This window comes from Canis lupus, chromosome 16, assembly GCF_003254725.2.
Source record: "Canis lupus dingo isolate Sandy chromosome 16, ASM325472v2, whole genome shotgun sequence".
NCBI lineage: Eukaryota > Metazoa > Chordata > Mammalia > Carnivora > Canidae > Canis > Canis lupus.
Window position 1 is genome coordinate 56,976,043 of NC_064258.1, and position 27,713 is coordinate 57,003,755.

At 43.6% G+C, this 27,713-nt stretch overlaps 1 long non-coding RNA gene across 2 annotated transcripts; it reads left to right on the top strand.

The window, feature by feature from the left end:
* On the top strand, positions 1-27,270 carry LOC112659177 (uncharacterized). 2 transcript variants are annotated; one of them, XR_007402796.1, is made up of 2 exons: positions 1-128; positions 27,067-27,270. It is a non-coding gene; the product is annotated as an uncharacterized LOC112659177 (long non-coding RNA). The 2 variants fall into 2 exon arrangements; XR_003136248.3 differs by having other exon boundaries at positions 10-128; positions 26,779-27,270.
* Positions 27,271-27,713: the final 443 nt, after the last annotated feature.

Below are 27,713 nucleotides of genomic sequence, written 5' to 3' on the forward strand. Positions count from 1 at the left end.
CACGTAAGCCGTGACGTCAGCATGCCTCTCCCTGCTTGGGTTCACTGTGGGGCATGAGGCTGTTGAGTGAAGCCTATCAGTCCCTGGGAGGTATGTGGAGCTTGGTCTCCCTAGAGTTCACGAGCAAGGTTAGTCCCTTCTCAGGCTAAAACACTCTCAATTTGAGAAACAGCTTGCTTTATTATTCCGACTGTAGTATAGACTGAGGCATGGCACACAGCATGATTATGTGATCCAAGCCAATCATAATACTCTGTGTGGTGTTGAAACCAGTGAGCCGAAGTTGGGGAGGGCCTGGCAGGTCTCCGTTGTGTGATTTAAGTGGTACGTTCAGGATCGGATTTGAGCAGGTTCAGGAGGCGTGATGTCGTGCCAGCATTCTGTTTAAATTATTCTTCTCCCTCAAACCAGGACTAACAGAGAGGAGAAAAGGACTTGAGTCTGGGTCCTAGGGGATTGGCATCACATACGTCTTTTTTTCCTAGAGCTTCTGTAAGTGACTTCCCCAACTGGGTGCCTTCAAGCAATGAGTTTACTCTCTGACAGGTCTGGAGTCTAGAAGTCTAAATCCAGGGGTCTGCAGGGTCATAGTCTCTCTATAGGATCCAGGGGACAAGGGACTCTGGGTGGCTCCATGGATTGAGCATCTGCCTTTGGCTCAGGTCATGATCTCAAGGGTTTTGGGATTGAGCCCTTTAGTGAACTCCCTGCTCAATGGGAAACCTGCTTCTCCCTCTACATTTACCCCTCCCCTGCTTGTGCTCTCCCTCTCTCTCTCAAATAAATAAAACCTTCCAAAAAATATGTTTAAAAGATCCAGTGGGGTAATCTTTCCTTGCCTCTTCCAGCTCCTGGTGTTTGTAAGCAGTCCTAGTGTTCCTCGGCTTGTAGATGCTGCCCATCTCTGCCTCTGTCATCATGTGGCCATTGCCTCCCTGTGTGTCTGTCTCTTTCCAAATTTTCTCTTCTTTTAAAGGACATCAGTCAGATTAGGGCCCACCCTAAGGACCTTATCTCCAGTTGATTACCCCTGCCATGTCCCTATTTCTAAATAAGATCACCTTCGCAGGTATTGGGAGTTAGAACTGTAACATGTTTTGGGGGACACAGTTCAACCTGTAGATTTAGCTGGCTTCAAATGTACTAGTGGCACATTTTATCTGCAGTTTAGGGAGGCTCTAGAAATGCAGCAGAAAGGAAAGTCTTTCCAGTCAGGAGGGCTTTGTGTTATCTATGCTGATAGAGGGAAAGGCGATCTTTTTTTTTTTTAATAATAAAATTATTTTTTATTGATGTTCAATTTACCAACATACAGAATAACACCCAGTGCTCATCCCGTCAAGTGCCCCCCTCAGTGCCCGTCACCCAGTCACCCCCACCCCCCGCCCTCCTCCCCTTCTACCACCCCTAGTTCATTTCCCAGAGTCAGGAGTCTTTATGTTCTGTCTCCCTTTCTGATATTTCCCACCCATTTCTTCTCCCTTCCCTTATATTCCCTTTCACTATTATTTATATTCCCCACATGAATGAGAACGTATAATGTTTGTCCTTCTCCGATTGACTTACTTCACTCAGCATAATACCCTCCAGTTCCATCCACGTCGAAGCAAATGGTGGGTATTTGTCGTTTCTAATGGCTGAGGAATATCCCACTGTATACATAGGCCACATCTTCTTTATCCATCATCTTTCGATGGACACCGAAGCTCCTTCCACAGTGTGGCTATTGTGGACATTGCTGCTAGAAACATCGGGGTGCAGGTGTCCCGGCATTTCCCTGCATCTGTATCTTTGGGGTAAATCCCAGCAGTGCAATTGCTGGGTCGTAGGGCAGGTATATTTTTAACTCTTTGAGGAACCTCCACACAGTTTTCCAGAGTGGCTGCACCAGTTCACATTCCCACCAACACTGCAAGAGGGTTCCCCTTTCTCCACATCCTCTCCAACATTTGTTGTTTCCTGTATTGTTAATGTTCCCCATTCTCACTGGTGTGAGGTGGTATCTCATTGTGGGTTTGATTTGTATTTCCCTGATGGCAAGTGATGCGGAGCATTGTCTCATGTGCTTGTTGGCCACGTCTATGTCTTCCTCTGTGAGATTTCTGTTCATGTCTTTGGCCCATTTCATGATTGGATTGTTTGTTTCTTTGGTGTTGAGTTTAATAAGTTCTTTATAGATCTTGGAAACTAGCCCTTTATCTGATACGTCATTTGCAAATATCTTCTCCCATTCTGTAGGTTGTCTTTTAGTTTTTTGTTGACTGTATCCTTTGCTGTGCAGAAGCTTCTTATCTTGATGAAGTCCCAATTGTTCATTTTTGCTTTTGTTTCTTTTGCCTTCATGGATGTATCTTGCAAGAAATTACTGTGGCTGAGTTCAAAAAGGGTGTTGCCTGTGTTCTCCTCTAGGATTTTGATGGAATCTTGCCTCACATTTAGATCTTTCATCCATTTTGAGTTTATCTTTGTGTATGGTGAGAGTGGTCCAGTTTCATTCTTCTGCATGTGGATGTCCAATTTTCCCAGCACCATTTATTGAAGAGACTGTCTTTCTTCCAGTGGATAGTCTTTCCTCCTTTATCGAATATTAGTTGCCCATAAAGTTCAGGGTCCACTTCTGGATTCTCTATTCTGTTCCACTGATCTATGTGTCTGTTTTTGTGCCAGTACCACACTGTCTTGATGACCACAGCTTTGTAGTACAACCTGAAATCTGGCATTGTGATGCCCCCAGATATGGTTTTCTTTTTTAAAATTCCCCTGGCTATTTGGGGTCTTTTCTGATTCCACACAAATCTTAAAATAATTTGTTCTAACTCTCTGAAGAAAGTCCATGGTATTTTGATAGGGATTGCATTAAACGTGTACATTGCCCTGGGTAACATTGACATTTTCACAATATTAATTCTGCCAATCCATGAGCGTGGAATATTTTTCCATCTCTTTGTGTCTTCCTCAATTTCTTTCAGAAGTGTTCTATAGTTTTTAGGGTATAGATCCTTTACCTCTTTGGTTAGGTTTATTCCTAGGTATCTTATGCTTTTGGGTGCGATTGTAAATGGGATTGACTCCTTAATTTCTCTTTCTTCAGTCTCAGTGTTAGTGTATAGAATGAAAGGTGATCTTATGTACAGATGTCAACTCCTGGGCAGTCGCCAAGGGACCAGTCAGACCATCAGGAGCCTGGATGGAACCTGATTGGTATGTTGGGAACAAAAATATCTGGAGAAGAGATGTGTGAGTGAGCTCCTGGTGGTGGGTATGATGTGTATGGACTTCTCATGTCTCTCAGCCTCAAGATTTATGCATTGAGTCCATGGATAGAGCGGCCTCAGTAACAGGGATGGAAACTATATACAAGTGCAAGACGATGGGTACCTCACAAGGCTGATCCTTCTAGAAGCAGAAACCAGTGTGAAGCCTCCTTTTGCAGGGAGACTTTCCAACCTCTTAGTGGTAGGTCAGTCTTGCATTCAGCTCGTTTTATCTTAGGCGGGGCAGCATTTTGTACCAGAATTGCTACGTGTTTTAGATACTGAACTGCCGTCACTGCCAGCAATATAATCTGGAAGTATCGACACCCAAAGGTGTATGGAGGGCCTTCGCCATCAATATCATGCCTGGCATGTCACGGCCTTAAACCAAGAGATTGACTTTTAGGTGAGGAAGTTATCCTGTTGGGCTCATGACTGTCGATTTCCCTAGTCCTATTACGTGCTCCCACGCAGAAGCTGCTGATGACATAGGATGCTCAGTTGGAGGTTAGCTCGGGGACAAAGTTTGTGGGGATGGAGAACTGTGCTCTGGGGTATATGCTTGGTACAGGAATTGTGGAGTATGGTGCTGTGGGCTGTTACGGTACAGCCTGTCGGGATGTAAGTCATTCAACTATCACCCCCCGTGACCAACTCTTGGGTTTATGTTTCCCATTTCTCTTCCAGATTAACATAAGTTCTTCCCAGTTAGAACTCTTAGTTCTCAAAGGAGAAATTTCCTGTCTGGAGAAGGGTGGGCTCTGACCAACAGCTGACAAGTTTGGTCTAAAGGGCAGGCGAAAGGAGTTGGCTTTCCGTCTGGAATCTCTCATTGTGTAACCATTCCCCTGAGGAAGCATCGCAGTCGAGGGTGGACTGGGGCTGCTGAAGCCAGCAGGTGACACGTGCTGGAAGGGGGAAAGATTCAGCTTTAATTGTGTGTTGTGTATATATTTTGTATTTTCTGTATATTGTAATGTTTGGGCATCATAAGAAAACCTTTCTGACTGCCAGCTCCTGGGATAGCCAATTCCTAGAGCTAACAAGGGCTCAGCTGGGAGCATGCCTTTGAAGAAGTAACCTGTGCGGAGCCATTTCTTCTGTCTCTGGTCTGTGTACCCCAGGAGTCAGCATCATTCTGTCTTAATCATCCAAGGGCCTCCAGACACCAGGTGACAGGAGAGTGCCTCTATCGCTGAAAGCCTGCCATAATTAGATAAGCTGACCAATCCTTAACTCCTTACTCCACCTTGCCTTGCCTTTTGCGTGGAAACCCCAATGAAAGTCATGGCCTAAGCCCTCTCCTTGCCTGTCTCTTGCCTCCTAATAGCCTCCTTCGTGCTTCCCCACGTGGTCCCGAGGGCTATGCTGGGCCTCCCGTATCTAGGACCTGTGAGTAGAACAGACTTTGCTTCTCTGAGCCTCTCCTCTGACTCCTCTTGTGGCTGCACATGACTGACCATGTCATAGAACAATGTAAAACAAGTTGGGACACATCTTGACCAATAGGGGATTGAGATGGGAGATTGCTGGCAGATAAATTTCCTCCCCATTTCTCCCATAAATGGACTATCTGGCAGCATGCTGTCTCATGAAACTATGCCCAAAGACACACCATGGGGCTGAATGCTGGCTGTTTTGTTTTTTTTTTTTTAATCTTCATGAATGTAATTATTCAATTACACATCACATATTTCCTTGACATCCTTTCCTAACTCATGCCCATTCTCCCATATATTTGCTGTCCTGGGATTGCACTTTCTGATCAAATATTAGAAATGAGATTTTTATTAAGTGTTATTTTCTTGGGATCTCCCTGGCCAAGTATCTTCCCTAAATCTCCTACCTCTCCATGGATGGTGTGACCGGTCTCTTTCCCAAGACTTTGTTCTTCTCTTCTTGAGCTACAGAAAAGTCATTCAGTTCCTGCTCACATCTTCATAACCGAGCAGGTCAGCTGTCTTTCCCCTCAGCCTGTGCACCAAAGATCTCTCATCTTGTTTAGTATGCCTACACTTCATCTTTGTTTGAAAGAAAAACATGGTTGAACTCCATGGCAAGATCTTCCCCCCTTGACTGAATGTGTATGTATTTTGAGGTGCATCAAAAGGCCTGTCTCCCAAAATAGTCTCTTCTTCGCTGCTTTGTCCTCAAGTTCTCATCTCATTGCCAGTCTGTTCTTTCTTTGGGTACAATGCATGTGGGGATGCAGAAGCCATTTGCTGTGTCTGACTGAGGGAGTTGCCTAGGAGGACCTCTTTGCAGTGTTGCTTTTTTTTCTCCAAGACCCCAGAGATTGCCAGTAGACTACAAAGAATTATTTAGACAGGATCTGGATACAGAACAAATCCTGTGTCAACAGGACCCTCAAAAGTCCTGAAATTCAAGCCTGGTTGAGTGTTCAGCTTAATCGACATGGCTTTTTCGAGTCTAGGGCTACTCTTTCAAATCTTGGAGATCCTTTCTTTGAGGTTGGTGTACCTTGAAGATTTATTGGCCTTTGGATCACCATTGCCACTCGTAACCCCCAAATTTATAAATTTTAAGTAAGTATGTACTATTAAATGGTCACTGTGCTTAGGTATCTGGGATGGGGATTAAAGCAGCTCTCAAGGTTGGTCTCTGCCCTTGGAAAGGTGGACACTGACACATTATTAGAAGGAATTATATGACTGCCAGGGTAGAGATGCCTTATAAAGTCCATAATGATGTGGCCCCGTCACTGCTGGGACTACATTGCCAATGACTTTCCCCCCAGCTCATGTGGCTCCAGCCACACTGGCCTCCTTGCTGCTATTGAACACCCCAAGTGTGCTCTCATCTCAGGTCCTCTTCACCCCAGTTTCTGTCATCTCCAGTGCTCATATGGCTTCTCCTTTGCTCCCTCCCTTGTACACGTCTTTAGTCAAATGTTCACTTTTGAGCAAGGCTTTCCTTGACCACCGATGGAGAATAGCAAGCCTTCCCTCACTCCTGCCCTCTCCACGGCGCTTCTCCCCATAAGAACTGCACCTCCTGCCTTGGGTTTTGGTTATTTTCTTCCTTGGCTCAGTATAGTCTTCTCGAAGGCAGTGTGTTTGAAATGCTTTGTTCAGTGTTCTCTCTCAGCTTAGAATAGTGCTCAGCACATCTTAATAGCTCCATAAATATTTGTTGAACGAATGTAAGAATATAAGGAAAATTTTCAGAAGGTTTTTGCTGTTTTTCTTCCATCTTGGTTTGGATGTTTGACCAGTTCTTAAAGTTTGTGTCTTTGAATAGCTTGAGCATTTTTTGTTTTTCCCATTTCCGTATCTGGGGTCAACAGGCACACACTGGGGCTCTGCAGCACTCAGGGATCCCGTGAAGACAGGGACGGGGATATTTAGCTGATGGGTATGTGGGAAGGCCTGTGGAGACACTCTAGTTCAAAGGAAAATTAGTGGGCTGCACAAAACAAATGTGGGCAGGTTAACAGGCGGCTCAGCACAACCTGTTCCTCCAGAGCTTGGTGAAAAGGAATTACTTGTAAATATGAGCCAGCTGGTTGATTCAGTAAGTCTTGTCTATCAGCAGCAGCGTGGATTCAATCTGGGCCAGGCCAACCCCTCCACTGGGGCTGAGAGACAGCCTGGGAGAAAGGGACAGATAAACCAAAGACATCTCCAATCCTGAAGGCGCTTAAAACCCAAGCAATTGGTTGGCCGGACTAGCAGTGAGTGGCACAAGTAGAGAAAAAGAAGAAAAGAAAATAGGATTCTGGGTATCAGCATCCTGAAAAATTTCCTTTTTCTCCACCTGCAGGAAGCTCGTTTATACCTGTGTGCCCACACCCCTGTAGTTCCCTTTGCCTGGCAGCTACTGGCAAGACCCTGTTCAGCGTGTGCCTCACTCCCCACTGCCTGTAGGGAAGCTTGCTCCCTCCTCCAGACCCTCAGCATGCTTTGTGATGGTCTTTATTATCACTGATCAATGTGTGTGTGGGGGTGTGCGGGTGTGCCCACTCGCTCAACTCTAAACTCCTCCCAGGCACAGACGACTGTATCTTCCTTCTCTTTTGAATCTGCTGCAACTCCTCCCCCGATGCCAACTCCTACACCCAGAGATCTGGTTCTGAGCTGGGATCCAGGCGTGCGTAGGTGTTCATGCTCCCCAGGTGACTGAGAAACGCGCCAATTCAGCCACCCAAATGGAAAGTCATGGTTGCTGACCTGTTGGACGGTCTAGGTCTGTTCACAGGAGAGGAGCCTACTGGTGGTAGGAGAGGAGCCTACTCGTGGTAGGAGAGGAGCCTACTGGTGGTAGGAAAGGCAGATCCTTGCAAGTAAGAACTCTGAAACACTCCTTATAGGCTTATCTATATGCCCTGCCAACCCCCCAACAGAGAGACTCAAAGTCCTGAAGTTGCTCAGATTCCACTTTTTGCGAAGCTCATCCAGCAGCGTGGGTCTTAGCAGTGAGGAGTGTGGCAACATCTCAGTGGGGCCCAGTGGCGGCGACCCTACTGGGAGATCAGAGCCAGAGAGCCTGGCGGCCACGTGTGGACATCAGCCAGAGTAGGAAGCCGGACATTTGGAGAAATTCCAGGGATAAGGGGACGACTCTGACCCTCCTGTGGACAGGTGCTGGCTTCTCTGGGAGGCCAGGCCATGTCACTGCCCTGGGAGATGGTGCATAATCCAGGGGAGCATCTGCAAAGATGCATCCAGTTCCCCAGGACCTCCCCCAGATGGTCGGGTAATCCCCCGAGCACTGGGCACTTAGCAACGGGGCACAGAGCCAAGAATCCCAGGAGTGCGCTTTAAACTTGTTGCCATCATTCTCCCTTCAGGACACCTGGGGAGGCCCAGGCGGCAAAAGCAAGACAAGAGCTATTCCTCTTCTGTTAGGTGAACCTGACACTCCACGGACTCTTAATTGTGTTCCTTTGCTTAAATAGATCCTGCATTTGGAAAGAAAACCGTGTACTCTGGGCGGAGCAGAGATTGGGCCTCTTGCTCCGTTTGCCCTCCGCCACATGCCACCTGCAGGATCGTGACTTCACGTTCAAATAGCGCTTTAGAGCCGCTTGTAAGGCTGCTGGCAACACCTGGGTCCCGCGTGCCCCACGGGCTCCCAGGAGCAGACGGTGCTGTTTGTGGTCTACAAATACAGCGGAAGCCACAACACGTGGTTGCACACCTGACCGGGCGGCCTTGCTATGGGGGCCACCTGCTGCTGAGCTGATGGCCCTCCCTCAGCCGGCCTGACTCCCAGCAGAAATGGGAAATGGTGTCACCCAAACGGCCCTGGGGGGCAACAGCAAAGTGACTGTAACAGAAGGCAGTTGGATTATTAAATAGGGTTTTGTGGGTTTGTTTGTTTGTTTGTTTTTTTTTTTAATTAAACAGGTTTTGTAGCTGAGGGGAAGGTCCCAGGCAAGGGGGTGCCACATGGCCAGCAGGAGTTGCATGGCCAACAGGCCAACATCTTGTCTTCCAACCCTGAGAGGAGATGAAGGGTATTCAGGATGTGGTTGAAAGTTGGAAGGGCAGGTGTCCGGGGAGGCAGTCAAGCAGTGGTGACCTTTGAAGGCCACTGAGGCCCAGAGGACTAGGGACAGAGAATCAAGAGAGAAGACTCGGGAGCGAGCAAGTGACGGGTGTTGAATGTGTAGACGGGAATACCGTGTCTGAGTAGCTCGAGGCACAAAGGATTTGCTGGAGATGGTGTAAGCTTTACTCTTGGAATTCTGCTTCCCTTTCCCTGACGAAGTAGAGAATATCTCACCGGGGATAGTCCTAATATAAAATGATCATAAATTCTATCAGGAATAGTGAAGGAAAATTGAAGTTGCTATGAGAGAATATGAGAAGGAAACCAAATTCGAGTGGGGGCAGAAAGACGCCACTCATCAGGGGATGTGGCTTTGATCCAAAACCCTGAACTTGTGCAGCCTAAATCTTGCGTGGTCTGGAACCTGCTTTGGGGTAAGTGTGAAGTTGCCATGAATATGTAGTTCAGTATGTCTTTTCTAAGACAGGAATTATTTCATTCTATTACAGGTTTTCATTCAATATTGGATGATAGGTTATCAGTCTCAATATGCAAGTGTGTGTACACACACGCGACACTGAGAGCCAAGTTGTCAGAAAATAGGAGTATTAATAGAATTACCTACACTGATGAAAACTTAACCATCATCAGCTCTACAAATGAAGTACTAATTCTGTTTTTCTTGCCATGCTGGCCTTGTAGGATGAATTTGGACAGTTTCCTTCCTCTTCTATTTTTTTTTTTTTTTGAATAGTTTGAGAAGGATACATATTAATTTTTTCTTTTAAGGTTTAGTAGAATTCGCCCATGAAGCCATCTGGTCCTGGACTTTCGTTTGTTGGGAGTTTTTGGTTGACTGATTTAACTTCCTTGCCAGTAATTGGTCTGTTTAAATTCTCTATTTCTCTCAGATTCAGTTTCGGAGGGTTGTAGGTTCCTAGGAATTTATCTATTTCTTCTAGGTTGTGCCAGTAGTTAGCATGTAGTTATTTGTAGCGTTCTCTTGTGATCCTTTGTATTTCTACTGCATTGGTTGCTCTTTCTCCTCCATTTCTGATTTTCCTTATTTGAGTCCATTTTCTGCTTTTTTTTCCTCAAGGGGTGTGGAGGTGACTCTGACTAAAGAAAGGTTCATCAATTTTATGTATCTTTCCAAAGAACCAGCTCCTGCTTTCATTGTCTGTCCTATTGAGTTTTTTTTTTTTTTTTTGTATTTTTTTTCTTTTTTAGTTTGTTTCTATCTGCTCTAATCTTTATTATTTTCTCCCTTCTACTGGCTTTGGGTTTTGTTATTTTTCTAGCTCCTTTTGGTAGAAGGTTAGGTTATTTATTTGAGGTTTTCCATACTTCTCAGGGTAGGCTCGTATTGTTACCATCTTCCCTCTTAGAATAGCTTTTCTGCATCCCAAAGATTTTGGACTGTTGTGTTTTCATGATGATTTGACTCCAAGTGTTTTCTGATTCCCTGATTGACCCATTCACTGTTTAGTATTATGTTTTTTTAGCCCGCACGTATTTGTGTTCTCTCCAGATTTTTTTTTCTTATGTTTGATTTCAAGTTTTATTCCATTACGGTCAGAAAACACACATGATGTGATTGTTGAGTTGAGACTTGTTTTATGGCCTAACAGGTGATCTATTCCGGAGACCATTTCGTACGTACTTGACAGAGTGTGCATTTCACTGTTTTTTGATGGCATGTTCTCAATATATGTTAGGTCCATATGGTCTAATGCATCATTTCAAGCCAGTACTTCCACTCCAAAAATAAAGTATTAATTCCTCCACATTTTTGAATACTTTGGGCAGTTCAAGAGAAAAGAATCCGTGCCTTCTAAAACTTTACAAGTGTATTTGCAAGTCGTCTTAGAAGTGTGTTTCTCACTCTGTCTCAGAGCTTCTGGGGTCTTTAGAAAAATGTATGTATAAGTTACCGAGTGGTGTAAGCCAGACTAATTCAGCTCCAACAGAGGTCAGGGCTAGTATTTAACATGAGCGAGCTTGTCTCAAGCATTGATGTATACCAAAGAACGTACACCATGTTTAAGTTTTTAAAAATATTTTTTTATTGGAGAGACAGCACAAACAGGGGGAGGGGCAGAGAGAGAGGGAGAAGCAGACCCCCGGCTGAACAGGGCTCCATCCCAGGACCCCGAGATCGTGACCTGAGCCAAAGGCAGACACATAACCAATGGAACCCCCCTGCCCAGGGCAGTCCATGTATACCAATTTTTTTTAAATTTTTATTTTATTCATTTATGATAGGCACACAGTGAGAGAGAGAGAGAGAGAGAGGCAGAAACATAGGCAGAGGGAGAAGCAGGCTCCATGCACTGGGAGCCCGACGTGGGATTCGATCCCGGGTCTCCAGGATCGCGCCCTGGGCCAAAGGCAGGCGCCAAACCGCTGCGCCACCCAGGGATCCCTATACCAATTTTTATATCATTACCTTCCTCGCCCAAACTCCGGCAGTTCCCCCATTTCCTTCTTTCCTATTTCTCAAGGTTTGGGATTTGTGGTCTGGTCAATGGTGGCCATCCCTAGACTCCCGCTCCTGTGTCTCTGGCCCCATTGCCGACTGGCTCTGTCTTTGCACGCTGGATTCGTCAAGCATTCTTAGTCGCCAGGCTCATGTTCTCTCTAAAGGCAGAAGCTGGAGCTTTTTATATAGAAAGGGGGAAGAAAAAATCAGTGTGCAATACCACTGGAGGAAATTCCCGATAGTTTCCACTAGTAATCAAGTGGCATTTACCTTTAAACCAGCAAGTCTGCATAATAGGATCTTAGGACCCACCGTTAGGGTGAATTGGGTATTTTAGAGATTGTTCAGACATCCTCGTGATCAACACGTGGCCTGTCTTGGAGGCCAGGCTGCGGGTTTCTCGACGACAGGAACTACGTATTATCGTTCTCTCTGACAGCCCGGGAGCTTGCCAGGGTGGACGCATCTGAACAAATGAATGAATGAGTAAATGAATGAGCGGAGTGTGAGACTGTCAATTCCTCTTTGCTGCCGCAGGATTGCGCTTCCTTCCCAGCATGGGGATTCTAACGTGGGGGACTTTGTTCTGCATGTTCCTCATCAATCAGGAGAACCTCTGTTCACTTCAAGGGAAGGCGAATTGCTCCTCCTGTTGGAGGTTGTCATCCAGGCGTGTGGGGGGTGAGTGACGGGGAAGGAAAGGCAGATTGCAGAGCCAAAGGAGTCTTGCCAGGAAGCATTGGGAGAAAGTGAGAAAGCCGCGGAAAGCAAACTGTTGCCTTGTTCTACGATCTTGGTTTTGTAGAGGGAACGTGTTGCCTGAGGAGTCAGGAGTATTCATCCTGGGATGTAACAGCGGGGATGCACTAACATTTGAAGCACAGAATACATTTTATCTTTAAAGGTGTTATGTTAGGAGCATGAGATGCTTGATCTCAAGGTTGTGAGTTCGAGCCCCGCGTTGGGAGTAGAGATGACTTGAACATCTGTAAAAGATGTAAACTTACATACTAATAAGCTTCGGTGAAATATAGAGGAAGAACTATCCAAAAAGTTGTTCAACCAAGCAGGCAAGGGTTAGGAAATTTTAGTGTGGATTTCCACTAATTTGCAATGTATAAAGTACAACTTCATTCCTACAAAAAAAGAAAAATGTCAAGAACCACTATGCATGGGGCCCAGTGTATGTAGTTCAGGAAATGGAGAGAACGTATCTTAGTCCTGTTTGTAAGTAGGGAGAACGGACAAATATGTAGGATAGACAGAGGGTCTGAGGTGCCCAGGAGTGTTGCAGAGAGAAGCTGACAGGGCTGGGCAGCGGGGGTGGTAGGGGGAGAGGCCTCGAGGCGTGCCACGCGTGCGTGGAGTCCTGGGGATCTGAGCGAGGGCCTGGCTGGTACGCAGGGAGGAACATTCCAGACCGAGGGAAGAGTGAGTGCACAGGTTCTAGGACAGGTGTGAGCTTGCTGTGCAGGAACAAGCGAGCCGCTGTGACTTCACACACGTTGCACGCAAGCCCGGTGCCTGAGGGGCCCCCAGCCTCCACTGCCTGTCGTGGAACCCCACCCTACTGGATGCCTCACTTCCTCTCCCTGCTACACACCAGCCCGCCTTCCTATTCCCAAGCGAGGGCGCCAATGAATGACCTTACGTGAAAAAGAGTGACGATAATTTTAGTTAAGCAAAAAAGGCAGGAAATACGTCCTCACATTTTCCTCCTGCATCCGGTGGATGTGCTCGTTCACTGCCTTTCGGGGACCAGTCCTCTCCCCTTCTACCTTCATTCTGTGTCTTGATGACTAATCAAATTCCAGTAGTTCTTCTTAGACCCAGTCTGTGCATTATCTCCAAACTCTGTTGAATCCCAGGCTGATTGCACCCCACCATCCCTCTCCCCAGTACGTGTGGGACACATTTGGACTTCAAGATAATTTAAAATGCAGTTATACGGTGACTTGTCTACTGCAAATACACCAGCCACAGAGAAACCAAGCAAATGCACATGCACACGTGTGTACATGTTTGCGCACACAAGCCCTCGTGCAAATGCACTCAAAAGGTAGAGCCAAGTTGGATGGACATTTGCCTGGTTATTAGTTACACCAACTAATGTAAAAGTCAAATTTAGAGACTGACACAAAAACCACATGTGGGTCTCTCCTAGGGAGTGAGCGTTGTCTAGTGCGTATCCCGAGAATCTGATGGTGCTAGGGTGGAACAGTGTGTTCTAAGTGCTCGTGAGCAGTGGAGTGGAAGGTGCAGGACTGGCCTTGGGAAAGGGCCACCTCTTCCTACTGCCACAGCCATCGGGCCTCCAAGAACGGCTCGATCCCACAGGAACACCCGAATGGAATGTTTCACTTGAGCCAGGGAAGCTCACTGTCCTTCAATTTTGCTTTCTTTTTATTTTTGCACGTGAAGGATGGACGACACATTTTATATCACCGTCCGGGAATACCCAGAGACACCTCTGGGTGTTAGTCTCCCAGACAAAAATAGAAAGTGATCATCGGGTGTAATTGTAGAAAAGTAATGGAACGCACAGGGAATTATCTCCTAACGAAAGCGAAAAATAAATCAGTGAGAACTTAATGTGAGTCTAAGATCTTAAAACAGTCCGTTTTCTCCTTTCTTTTGTTAAATATGGTCTTAGATTCTCCACTTAAGAGACACCGTGTAGAGGCATATGCCTTGTGCGCGTTTCAGAAAACGGTACGTGCTAACGCTATTTGGTGTAATATATTTTAGATGCGAAGGGGAACATGAGCTTTAAAAGATCCTTTTAGTTGGTCTACATGAAGTGAATGAGTGCTGCTTCCTATTTATCACCGTGTTATATAGTAAGTCATTTTTACAAGCTGGTTTTTCTAAGGGAAATATCCATGGTGCTATGGGCCATGAAACTTAATTTTGCCCAAAGCATGAAAAAAGTGAATTACCTGTGCTACTCTTCTAGAGATGTGTTGATGGTGTGTTGATGGGATTGGCCCTGATTAGAGCTGTTACTGCCGGGCTCCCCTGGAGGAAAGCAGGGCTTGTGCGATGTAAACATGCCCGCGGAAATGCAAACACAATTTCATTTACTAATTGCTGTAATCAAGGCAAGGCTCATAAATTGTGAGCTTTGAGAAAGTATCAACAGAAATAATAAATTGATTAATCATCCGCGAAGACTTCAGGCTGCATTCGCCATTGAAGCATTTTAGGGCTAGGCCGCGACCTAAGGTAGTGAAGGGCTGTTTTTCTACCTCATTTAGTGGATTGTTTCTGGAGACGCAGGGGATTTGGGAGATTGGCAAAGGCCCCAGGAGAAGAAGGATCAAAGATCACTCCTAGAATGGAAAACAGGAATTGCATTCATGGCACAGAGGACCTTGAACTTGCCCACTGCTTTTGCAACCCCATCAGTTAACAAAAGAAAGGGACCCAGAGGACCCGAGAGCTCCTTGGGAACCAGGGAGGGTCCAGCCTGATGAAAGAGTGCATGTTAAAATTCCCACGGAGACGGTACCATTCCGTGTAGGATTTAACAGGATAGAAAGCTGGGGCATGACCAGAATTAACTAAAAAGGTAAATAGGAATCCCCTTGCCGTCCTGGAACCAACCACTTAAGAAGGAAGACCGTCCCACGCTCAGCTCACCGTCAAATGAAGCAGTCCCGGCGTCCTATTTGGACCTTGTGCATGGGGGGTCCAGGCCTCGGAGAGCTCACCTGCTTGAGGGAATCTGGCACCCGGAGGCTCAGCAGACTCTGGGAGTGTCAGTAGGTGAGGAGAATGGCAGGGGAATTAGGATCCTTTGAATAACTGCCTGTTGTGGAATGTTCTCTCAGAGTTCTTTTCTTTGGTTTTCACTTGGGATTCGTAATTGCAAGTGTTACCAAAAAGGCAAGATAGATAAGAGACAGATGGGAACCCCACCGATGCTGGGGGCATGTTTCTATTCTTTAGGGTCTGGGTGACTAAAGAGAACTGGGTAAGTATAGATCCTTGAAAGTGTGTATTTCTAAATCATGCACGTGTTTATTCAAATCACCTAAGGACAATAGGTGCTAACTTGACAAATTATCATTTACAAAGTGTTTCTTTACATGTTATCCCATAATTAATAATCACATGTAATTATTTTACTGAGGGCTCAGTATATGCCAAATATATTGCCGAGCACTTTATGTGCATTAATTCATTTAATTACAAAATCCCATGAGTTAGAAATTTTTTTTTTTTTTTTTAAAACCATGTCAACTTTTTGGATAAGGATCCTGGAGCCGAAGCCTAAATGGACTTGTAGAACGTCAGCCTAGAGTGTGGCGTGTCAGGCTGTCTGATTTCTAACCCTGTTCTTCCGTCTATAGCAGTGTTTTCCAAATAGTGCAATCCCTTCTCTTTTATTCTGTTATTTTTTTATTTAAATGCTGAATGAGACCCACTGAACAAATGTCATGACCCACTAATGTGACTTGCTGTTCAAAAAGTCCTACCCTGAGCCAGATGCTTAATTACAGAGATGTTGAGAGTTTAGGGAATGTTTTTGTGACCGGCACCTCAGTTTATCCAGTAGTGCTGCCCTGAAGCAGATTGAGTAGATAAGAAAACTGCATTTCAGTGCCCCACCCAGGGTCTCCCGCTTAATATGTGACCGAATCAAGGACTTCCACCTGGGACTCTGGCTCAGCCTCTCCCATCCTGCTCAGCCTGCTGGGCCAAGCCGTGGTGTTCCCAGACTGCCCCTCTGCCTGTCTTCATCCCTCCGGGAGCCCATTCTGCACGGAGTGGCCCCAGTGATCCTTGCACAACCTGAGTCCAGTCCCTCCATCCCTCCATCCTCTGCTCCACACCCCTCGGCTGGTGCAGGTGGAGCGTGCCCTGGAAGGCCCTCGTGACTGGCTCACAGCCACACGTGCACATACACACAGGTGCGTGCACACACAGTACACGTGCACGCAGAAGCACACAGAGCCCACCTATGTCCACACATACACCTGTTCACTTGTGTGCAAACACACACGTACCTCCACACACACTCTGTGCTCTAATATAATTGCTTGGTTTGTTTCTAACTGGTTTATTTTCAGTAAAGAAATCCTTGCCTACTTCTATTTTAAATTATCCTGATGTCTAAATGTGTCTAACACCTACTGGGGAGAAGGATGATGACGGGAAGCGATTTAGCCCGAGACTCCATAGAGTTTGGAGATAAGGCCGAGGCTGGCCTAATAAAGAGGTTTTTGAATGTTATTGGTCATCATGACACCCAACGGAAGCGAGGGATATGGAGGGTGATCCCCAAAATGAACTGCCTGGGAATATCTGTTGGATACAGAAAGAAAATATTAGAACTTAATTCCCATATTATTATTATTTTTTTTTCTAAATAGAACAATTTCTACTAGTTTTCTTTGGTCATGGGTGCCCTCACCTGGTTGCACGGCCAGCTGACTTGTGTCTAGTGGTGAGGACCGAGCCATCCCGCAGAAGAGAGGGTTACACGTTAGGGGACAGTGGTCAGGGCGCCTCAGGGCAATGGGTCGGCTTTTACGTTGGGTCGTCGATGTCTGGTACTGTGGATCTGTAAATGACCCAATTTTAGCCAAACCAGCCCTCGGAAGACTTCAAAACTAATAAACAAAAGTGTTCCCACGTGGAATTTATGGAACAAGGATACCAGCAGTGAGGCAAGCACAGATGCACGTCAGGAAGATAGCAGGAGCTCATCCTAAACCTCAGACGTCATTTGACCTTCAAGATAGGCGATGCTTTCATGTCCGAACGTCGCACACCTGCTGCAGAGGGGAGGACTATTAATTTGGAAAGAGGGTTTGGGATTTTTCTTTTTCCTTTTTTGATAATTGTATCCTTTTTCCTTTTCTGTTCTTAGTTGTATCCACTATTTCATGATTTTTATTTCAGAAAATGTCTGCTGTCAAAGCTTTTGTCATATATGGGGGGAAAATAGGGATAAACTTCAAAATCTTTGAAATGATGAAGCATATTAAGTATTCTTATTTTTTACAATTTTGGATTTATGGAAAAAATGCCAAGTTGGTACAGAAGGTCTCCGTGTATCCTGCAGAGCGTTTCCCCCATCAGTAACATCTTAGATGAGTGTGGTACATTTGTTACAATTAACGAATCAATATTGATGCATTATTGTTAATTAAGGTCCATCCTTTTTTCATATTTCCCTGGTTTTTACTTCATGCTCTCTTTTCTGCTCCAGGCAGCCGTCCAAAATACCACACTAATTTAGTTTTCGTGTCTGCTTGGGATCTTTTTGGCTCTGATAATTTCTCAGACTTTCTTTGGTTTTGATGACCTTGAGCGTTTTAAGGCATGCTGCGTACTTTCTAGAACCCCCCCCCCCCCCAAATTGGGATTCGTCTGATGTTGTTTTTTTCCTGGTTTGATGGAGATGATGGTTTCTGGGGAAGAAGACAGGTCAAGTGTCATTTCACTACATAATATTAAGGAAATCTATGATCAAAGGACTTACCTTTGTTTATGTTTACCACAATATGTTTTATACACACTTACAAACATAAAGTGCAACTTCCAACTAATTTATTAGAAAAATTGATATACCAGAGGGAGGATGATAACTTCATAGCCATACTTCTAAACTTTTGTGTGTTTGGGAGATTAGGAGAGTAAGTGTAGCCAGTGATCCCCTCCTTCCACTTTTGAAGTAACAGTGCTTTTTCATTTACGATAACCAGGAAAGTAAATATCAAAACAAACTGAATTTAGATCCAGATTTCTAAATTGCCATTTTATAAAGGAATAAAGTTTTTTCCTTTAATGAAGCACATTCACTCATATTCAAAACCATCACATTGTGTTGTTTAAATAATAAATGGTTTTGTTTAGTTAATGTTTTTTAAATTAGTAAACAAGTGAAATGAAGAAGTAAAAATAAGCATGCTTAAGGAAATAAAAACAAATCTATTTTCCTTTTTCCCAAATCTTAAAAACATATCTCTTTTGCCTCTGAAGGATAGAAGCAATCAACTAGGCATTAAAAGGCTCATATCCAGTAATCATCCGAAGTCTTTCTTGTAAACTGGAAAACCAACGCCTGAGCGAGGGGACCATAACTCTTAGGAAAAGAACTAGGATTAGATGCCAATCTTTGGACGCAGATAGATGTGGATTTGTGCCTCCGTTATGAGATTTTAATGACCTTGGACCTATAGTTTAACTTGGTTGAGCCTCAGTTACGAAATGACCCCAATGGATTTAACATATACTTTCTTTATTAAATGCCATCACTATGCCCAATAAACTAACTTGTGACTGATGCACCTTTCTTGTCCTTGCTCTCCAATGACACTTCTCTTTTTTGTATGAACCAACATAAAATCTACCATTGTAAGTGAATTTTCAGTAGGCAGTAGGGTCTTCTTGGCTGAAGCACTGTGGTTTGTGGTGCATCTCCAGAACCTACTTCCCTTGTGGAACTGAGACTTTGTACCCTTTGACCTTCACTCTCCCATTTCCCCTTCCCCAAGCCCCCGGCAACCACCATTCCACTCTCTACTTTCACGCATTTGATTATTTTAGATTATATATACCAATGAGATCATATGGTATTTTCCCTCTGTCTGGCTTGTTTCAGTTAATGTCCTCTAGATCCATCCATGTTGTTGCAAAGGGCTGATTTCTCCATTTTATTAAGGCTGAATGTTCCCCTGTATCTGTATGCCACATTTTCTTTTTCTATTCCTCCATCGATGGACAGTCAGGCTGACTGCATATCTAGGCTGTGAGTAATGCTTCAGTGAACGTGTGAGTGCAGGTATCTCCTTGAGATTGCGATTCCAAGTCCTTTGGATAATTTCCCACAAATAGGATTGCTGGTTAGTATGGTCAATACAGGCTAGTGCGGCCTCTCGACATCACTGTTCTCTGGATAATCTCAACCTCATCCTTTACTTTCCAGTTTATCCAAAATTCTATAGCAATTTCCTATATTAAATATGGTGTATGTAAAATATCCCTTGTTGCTGGGGTGTTTTTTTTTTTTTTTTTTTTGGTTTTGTTTTTTGCAAGACAGCTATTTGGTACAATTATATTAACTATGGAAGAGATGTATGTAGTACTGTTTTGAAATAAATATATTCATAATATTGGGTTTTTTTGGATTTAAAAAATTTATTAACTTTTTACCTAGAAATAATTAGCTAGGGATGCCTGGGTGGCTTAGTGGTTAGGCATTCACCTTCGGCTTAGGGCTTGGTTCTGGGATCTGGGATCAGGTCCCACATTAGGCTCCCTTCAGGGGCCCTGCTTCTCCATTTGCCTGTGTCTCTGTCTCTGTGTGTGTCTCGTGAATAAGTAAATCTCTAAAATAATAATAATAAAAATAATTAGCTATAAAGATTATAGATAAATGGAATTTTACTCTGAAAATAATAAAAATCCATGTTGCATACATTTTTGAGCGATCCCTTAAGATTGCAATTTTACTTAGGAAGTTCTATCAAGGGATATAAACTAACACTTCTCAGTTTGTTTTGTCGTTGGAGATAATCTCCAGCAAAGCAGTAGTTTTTCAAACATGAATGGAAAAGGTTAAAACCAAAAGAAAAAAAAAAAGTGGGAAGTAGAGAAAATGCAAAAAACAAAAATTAAAAATGTCAGTTTCTCTTTTTTGTTTCTGAGACAGATGGCTTGATAGAGGAGTAAAACAAGGGCTGTGTGTGCCTGTGTGTGTGACAAGGGTGTGCCTGTGTAGTCTCTGCAAAAAGCCGATTTGGTAATAATATGTCAGTCTCTGGAAATTCTAGCAACAAATCAACTTACAATATTACAGTATTTTGAAAAAGTTAATAACATAATTTAAAACATACTGCCCTAGATAATTTTATTATTAAAAAGCCCCGACTTGGAATATTTGAGATATTTTTGTGTGGTTTTGGTAGATACAAAGGTAGTTAAGATGAATGGCAAAAATTCTTCCTTCAATCAGAAATGAAAATCCATTTCTTAGAAATCTCCTCCAAAAGTGAACCAAATGGATTTTCTGCTGATGTAGGTGATCCCAGAGAGAAGAGGGCATCAACCAAGCTCTTCCTGCAGAGGTTGAAATTGTAGCATCCTAAGTCCCTCTTTAAATATGGAAAAATCACTGCAACCTCCTTCAGTGTTCTTGGGCCTTAGCTCCAGAGCCGCAGTGAGTGCGCCATGCTATTTTCTTATGCCTACATGGAGACACCTGTTGCCTCGACCCAAGTGACAGTGTAGCACCTACTCTGAATGTGTACAATGGCCTCGTCCAAGGGTCCCTGGTCGTTATTTCCTGTGATTCATGTATGGACGTGTATGATGGGCACCAGAATTTTTCCAAGTGGTTTGGGTTATATTTAGTTCTATCATCTTTCTCAACTTTGAGAATACTGCAATTATCCTACATTTACTGGTGGTCTGCTCTTAACATGAAATATTAAACAGGTAAAGGTCAAGGTAACTTTTTACTTGTAAGTGATTATATTCGGCAAACTCTTGTCATTTAGCAGGATAAGTGTGCCAGATGGGCCTACGTGCTTGCTTTTATACAGCCATTTTGTTTTTTTTTTTTTAACCTCAGAGCATTATGTCATTATAATGTCTTCACCCTAAATTATCTTTTATTTTGTATGACACAAACATGTGCTTAAAAAACCTGTGGATAGGTAGGTTGCCTTTATGAGCTAATAATGCTTTATCATTCTCTTTGAAGCAAAATTAATGCATAGCTTTCATTCTGGTCTGTTCCAATGATGTAAACATGACTGCATGCCAATTATTAGCGTGGATTACTTCCATTAAGAAATACAACACAGGGGATCCCTGGGTGGCGCAGCAGTTTGGCGCCTGCCTTTGGCCCAGGGCATGATCCTGGAGACCCGGGATCGAATCCCACATCGGGCTCCCGGTGCATGGAGCCTGCTTCTCCATCTGCCTATGTCTCTGCCTCTCTCTCTTTCTCTCTGACTACCATAAATAAATAAAAATTAAAAAAAAAATTAAGAAATACAACACAGGAGTGAATGTTTCCACTGTAAAATATCCCCATGTTTATTTGGTATCGAAAACAGCAAGTTTACACTTAAATATATGTAAGAAAGTTGTTAAATAGTAGGGAAGGGTATTGTATATTTTCCCAACAATGTCCTAAATAGAAGGGAACAATGAGAGTGCCTCATGTTGGCATACACACTTACCCTATATATGTCGTCCATACGTTTACGCGTGTACTATATAAGCGGGTAATAATATGGCTGCAAGAATAACCAGAGGGCAGAAAGTTATGCTTTTTTTTTTTTTTCCCTTTGTTGTGGTGATTGCAGCCACACTTTGGTTTCTCCGAGGCTATTCTGTGATGTTCAGTGAGACCTTTTGCTGTGTGTTGCCCAACGATAGGAGGAGGTGCTCACTTCTTTCAGACATTCTAACTGCGGGGTGTGCAGACCAGGCCCCTCATTTGGTCTCTATCCTGACGTGGTCTTTCCATAATCACAATGTCGATCTCTTAAGAAGAAAGTTTTGGAATATATATGGGTTCTCTACTTTCTTTTCACATTTGCCAGCGAGATGACTTTTTTCTGGGATGGTCTATTCTTATGGTGAGTTATCAGATGTAGCTAATCACAATCAGCTCTCACGTAAAACATATGACCTTGAAACACGTCCAGAGCCACGTATTCGTTAATATTTTTCATCTTCCAATTAGCAACACTGAGAGTTTTGCCCATTTTTCTTCCCACCACCTGACACAGAGAATCATTTTCTAGTTCTCTGGAATGGGCCTTTAACTCACCCAGCCCCAAAGCATATTTTGGGTTTTGTTACTGTACTACCCTTCCCCCCACCCCCAATACCAATGGCTCCATCATTCACATGGGTGTATAGCAAATACTCATGAAGACTCAGTGACATAAGGGAGTAAGCAGGTATTCAGTTCAACTGGGCCACTCCTCTGGGGGATGTGGAGGCTGTTGTGATCCCAGCTCCAGGTGTGACTCCTGCTCTGGCCCAGACCCACACTCTTAGGTCTTGTTCATCAGCCTGGACTAAAGTGATGATGCAAGAAGTGCAGGAGGGCCATCCCAGCCTTGCAAACACAGTTTAAATCTCTGTTCCCATAAGTAGTATCTCATCAGGCACAGCCACGTGGCCAAACCCAAAGTCACATGTGAATGCAGAATTACAGGGGTGAAATTAGAACCAGTGATTCAACCTCACAATGACTTGTTCCTTCACATTTGTCCTCGGCCTCCAATACTGTCTACGTTGTGTTGTCATTACTGACTTGTGTTGCAGCCACGGAATGCTGAGCCACTAAAATCTTAAAATAGCAAACTCTTAATGGTTTTCTCTGCATTTCCCACACCTGCCGTGGCTTGATGTCACCGAGTTGACATTCGACAACGTTGCCTAAGTCTGTTCACTGAGAGCGGAAAGCATTGATATCCGTGATGGCTTTCTACCTATTAGAAGCAGTGACAAAAAGGGGGGAAAGGGATTAGTTGGGTCACGGTTCTCTGTGTGACCATAAGTGAGATCTCTTGCTTCTCTGACCGTAAATGAGATCTCAGACTTGTTGGCGGTTATCAAATGCCTCCTGCAGAAGAACAGGTGGACACTCTGTTCTTTCATGTTTCTCTTGCATGAATTTCTACGTCAGAATGCTTCAAGACACTTCGGGACTCCCTCTCTTTCTTTATTCTCATTTGCAAACAGAGCTACTGAATCTCTCTCTCTCTTATTCTACTCCTATTATGACCAGTAACGATTCAGGACATCTTAGTGTCATTTGAGGAATGCCGCAGGCTATGTAAATGATTGGACATGTATTGATCTCAAGTACATGGTAAGAGAATTAGGACACTTTAAAACCAGTGTAGCCTTTTCTTTCTGGGTATGGTATACTTTTTTTTTTTTTCCTGGGTTACTTCTTGTGTTCATTAAAATATGTTTATTTGGGTATATTTAGTCTTACTATAAATAAGAGACATAGGAAATACAGAAACTTGAGAAAATCAGCAAGAACAAGTATAACATAAGAAGAATGGACAATTCATTATGTGTTTTGTCTGCATAGTTTGTACTTAAGTTCTGCATTTTGATTCTCAGCTTCGTTGATGTGCAGTAGATCTAAGCATGAGATTATGGAGTTAAAAGCAAAAAAAAAAACTAGGGAAGAGTAATATGTATATGTTAGGAATATTCTCTTAACACGAAGGTAGCTAGAAGCTGTATCTTGCTAGGAGATTGATTCCATTGAGCAGGTAACTTGATTATTCAGTTTCAGAAGATTAAATTCACTAGTTCTATTATGAGAGTATCATGGAAAAGCATCAGAGATATCTTATTTTCCTTCTTAGGGCAGGTCAGAGCATCTTTATTCCCTTGTGATCTTTTTTTTTTTTTTTAATCTTCCATTCTTTTTCATCTTGAGTTCCATTTGAGCTTCACAAGACTGAATCTTCTCTGATTCCAAGTTTATTTACCAAGTACCATTCATCAAAAACAATGATCACAAACCTCACCCATGCAAGCCATTATATGACTAAATCAGGAAGGAAAACAGTAAAATCGTTGTTTGTTTAAAGTTGTTTTGGAAGATAACCCCCTTGTCTCCACTGAGCACATGTGCTGGTGCGCGAGGCTGTCAGAGGCTGTGGTGTGCGGTGTTTATCAGCACCAGCACCAATTCTAAGTCAATAGTCTGTGTCTTTGATCATTTGCAGGAAATTTTGGAGTATCCTTGAAGATTGCCTTGCCTGGAGGTATTCTCTTCGGGTTATAGTACCAGCCTGAAAAAAATATCTTTGGTCGTCTTGTTGATTGGTGGAGCTTTCTCCCCCTCCATGATAAGCTGGGGCTATGACAAATTCTTGCTGTGAGTCAACCATGAAGATCTTTGCATTCTTTGCAGTGAAACTCAGAGTCTGCGGACAGATTTGGAAAAACTACAAGCTAAGCCATGCCCCAAGATGATTGGGAGCAGGAGGAGGAGGATGGGCAGTAGCTTATTCATAATAAGGAAACTTGCAGAGACCTGGAGGGAACCTCTTGCCAAATGGCTTCAGTGTTCTTCAAGGTCTAAGATGCTGTGTGGGGTCAGAGAGGACAGCTGGTCTATTGAACAAAGACACTATGTGATAATCTGCTTCCTCTGTGAGTTCCTGAATGTTCTGTGTCCTTGGAGTCCAGGTGATCATCTCTATAAGAAGTTACACATAAGGATATGTATGAAGGTGCTCACTGGGGAGTCGTACAGGTGGCAGTCTGCCCGCTGTCTTAGCTTGGGCTGCCTTTGCTGATAACTTGGGTCTATAGGCTTTGGACTAGTGGTCTGAATACACTGCATCTACTCCATGTACCCTTCCTGGCTCTTGGGGACCTTCCAAGGATGAACCTCTTGTCTTTCTGACCTATCTGCTAGGTCCTTCCTGGATAGCTAGACTTTTAGCCTTTGCTTTTTTGCGGGGGAGATGCCTATTGCTGTGTGTCATGGACTCAACGTTTGGGTCTCCACAAAATTCCTATGTTGAAGTCCCAATATGATGGTGTTTGGGGATCAGCTTTTGAATGTGGTTAGGCTCTAATGATGTCGTGAGGTTGGAAGTTAGCACCCTTATAAGAAGAGCCATCACAGAGCTTGTGCTCTTTCTCCTCCTCTTTCTGCTTTGTGAGGACACAGCAAGAAGCTGGCCATGTACAAGCCAGAAAGAGAGCCCTCCCCAGAACCTGGTAATTCTAGAACCCAGATTTCAGTCTTGCAGATGCTAGAACTGTGAGAAATGCATTTCTGTTGTTTCAGTCACCCACTTTATGGTACTTTGTTATGGCAGCCCATGTGGATTAAGACGGTGTATAATTCATTGATGATGATGAGAATAGTAGTAGTAATAGAGTAATACCCCTATTCTGCTGAGTGTTTTTTGTGTCCCAGACTCTAAGTGCTAACCATATTTTAGTCATGAATTCTTTTTCCTTCTCCTACACCTATGTGGTTATTATTTACACTTTCCCAAGACAAAACAAAGTACAAATTAGGTGAGGTAACTTAGCCAGGGTTCTATGGCTGGTAGGAGGTGAAGGAAGGGTAGGACCCTGCATGTCCTGGTTTCAGAGTGAGGGCCTTTACCTACTATATTGAAATCTGACTTTGTTCCCTGTTTAAAATTTTATTTTATTCATTCACTTATTGAATCATTATTGAGAACTCTTTATGTGCCTGTGACACGCAGACATAAATGACCTCTATTTTCAAAGACCTCATATTCCGGTTTGAGAGAAATAACTTGCTATTGTGGGAATTTTAATAGCTGGACCAAGGCAATAGAAAGTACTCAGTGCTTTTTTTTGGGGGGGGGGGAGACACTCTTTTTTTTTTTTCTTTTGCAACACTTTAGCTGAGACATTTAACTTCTCTAAAACTCATTTCCTCATTTGTAAAATGAACATCTTGCATCTTTTGGCATTAAATGAAACAGTGTAGGTGAAAATGCTTTGCAAACTGAAAAGCCACACTCTATGCCAGATGGTATATAATGATAATATGAGTGTTTATACCTACACCTAAAACATTGGCTGCTTTCCTCTTCAACAGCTGAGTGTTTATATGTATCCCAAAAATATTTTCGACCCCCATGTATTACTAGTCCTTTCCATGTCTTGTAATTTAATCTTTACAAAAGCAAGCCCTCTGTTACTATTCCATTTTAAGATTTGAATATTGAGGACCAGAAAGGTTAATGTATTCACAGGAGGTTATGCTTCCAGCAAATGAAACAGCCAGTCAGTGAATCCAGTTTTTTTTTTATTCCGAAGGCTGTGCTTTTTCCACTACATAGGTCTTCTCTTGGGATTATTAATAATGTATATATTCATTCTTTAGGCATCTCACATTTTCCTAAAATCTAGGGGATGATGCTGTGAATGGAATACGTAGGTAGAACACATTACGGAATAGTGAAAAAGGAGCAAGTGCTGCTTTTGGTGGAGACTTGAGAGAGAAGTTAAGAGTTGACCTAGCATTTTGTTGTGGTCATGATTCTTGGGTCAAGAAACAGAAGCAAACCAGGACTGGAATTAAGGCCAAGGGTAAGGCACGGGGCAGATGCCAAAAGTGTTTTCCGGAGTCCTGTCCCACGAAGCATCTTACAGCCAGAAGCGCCTGCTTGCTGAGTTCCTATCGATGTGGCTGGTTGTGAAGCTCTGAGGAGGAATGACCCTTGCCATTTCCACTTCCTTGGCATTTCTCCTAACCCCAAGCATCCCGAAGCAACCTCTATTGGGTGCCCTATTCCTATTGTACCGGCCCTCGGAGAGAGTCCTTTCCTGCAGTATCTTTCCATGTACACGGAAAGATGATTCTGTCTCCAGCACAGGGTCAGTACTGATTCATCGAAGTGGCTCATGGGAATTTCATCATTATATATAGTCATATACTTGGGTGTGCCCATGTTACTTGGATGGGCAGTACTGGAAAAATTGCCCTTGTTCTTAAAAAAATAGTGACTTACTATTCTTTTCCAGCCATTTTTGTATCTGGATGCACTATCTGAGCCTGTGGTAGTTATCGTGTAAAACTAGAGAGCCAGCCAGGGGAGAAGGCCCCTATTGGGAACATGACCAAGCAAAATGATAAAGAATGGAGAGACCTGTTGTGGTATCACAGAGTCTCTGGGTTAACCCACCTTGGAGCCACCTGCTTTGTGGACCCGCTGCCATATAGGATGATGAGATGTTCCTAAGACTGTGAGTTTGGGCCTTCAGGTACCTGCAAGAGAAAGGATTCTTACTAACCTACCCCATGTCTTTCAGAAAAGCTGATGCTCCAGGAAGATGCACAATATTAATGTCATGAATTTGTCCTTCTTCCCCCCACCATGTGTCTTCGAACCCCTGAGATAATGATACCTGCATTTGAGAAACTCAACCACCACCTTCCTCATGGTGATAAGTCATCTGATTTTAAGGTGTGCACTTACTCGTGATAAGACATATAAAACATAAGCTTGCAAAATATGCGTTTGTTGGTCAGTTGTAATGAATGATCTTCCTCTTCTGTGCATATGTGTGGGTGTAATTTGGTGAAGGTGTTCTGTCTTAGCGCAAGATTTAATTTTGATTTGGGGGATTATATTCAGTTTAATTGATAAATGTGTTTGGTGTGAATAAGCATGTCTTATGAAAGCGATTTCCCCCCCCGAAGCCTAAGAGTATGTAAAACACATTCACTGTACAATATAAACAAGTTGTTTTATTTGTAACATCTTAAATCCCTGTTTCAGTGTACTGTTCAACTCAGTCTCTACTCTAATTTTCAAACAAGGGTTTTGATATGTAACATGAGGAAGGACCCCTGGGGGGCTCCTCAGAGGCAGCAGTGGAAGCCAGAGATTTTCTTTTCCTGTTTTTTTTTTTTTTTTTTTGTCCTGTGCCAGCAGCTGTTTAATAAGGTGGAAGAA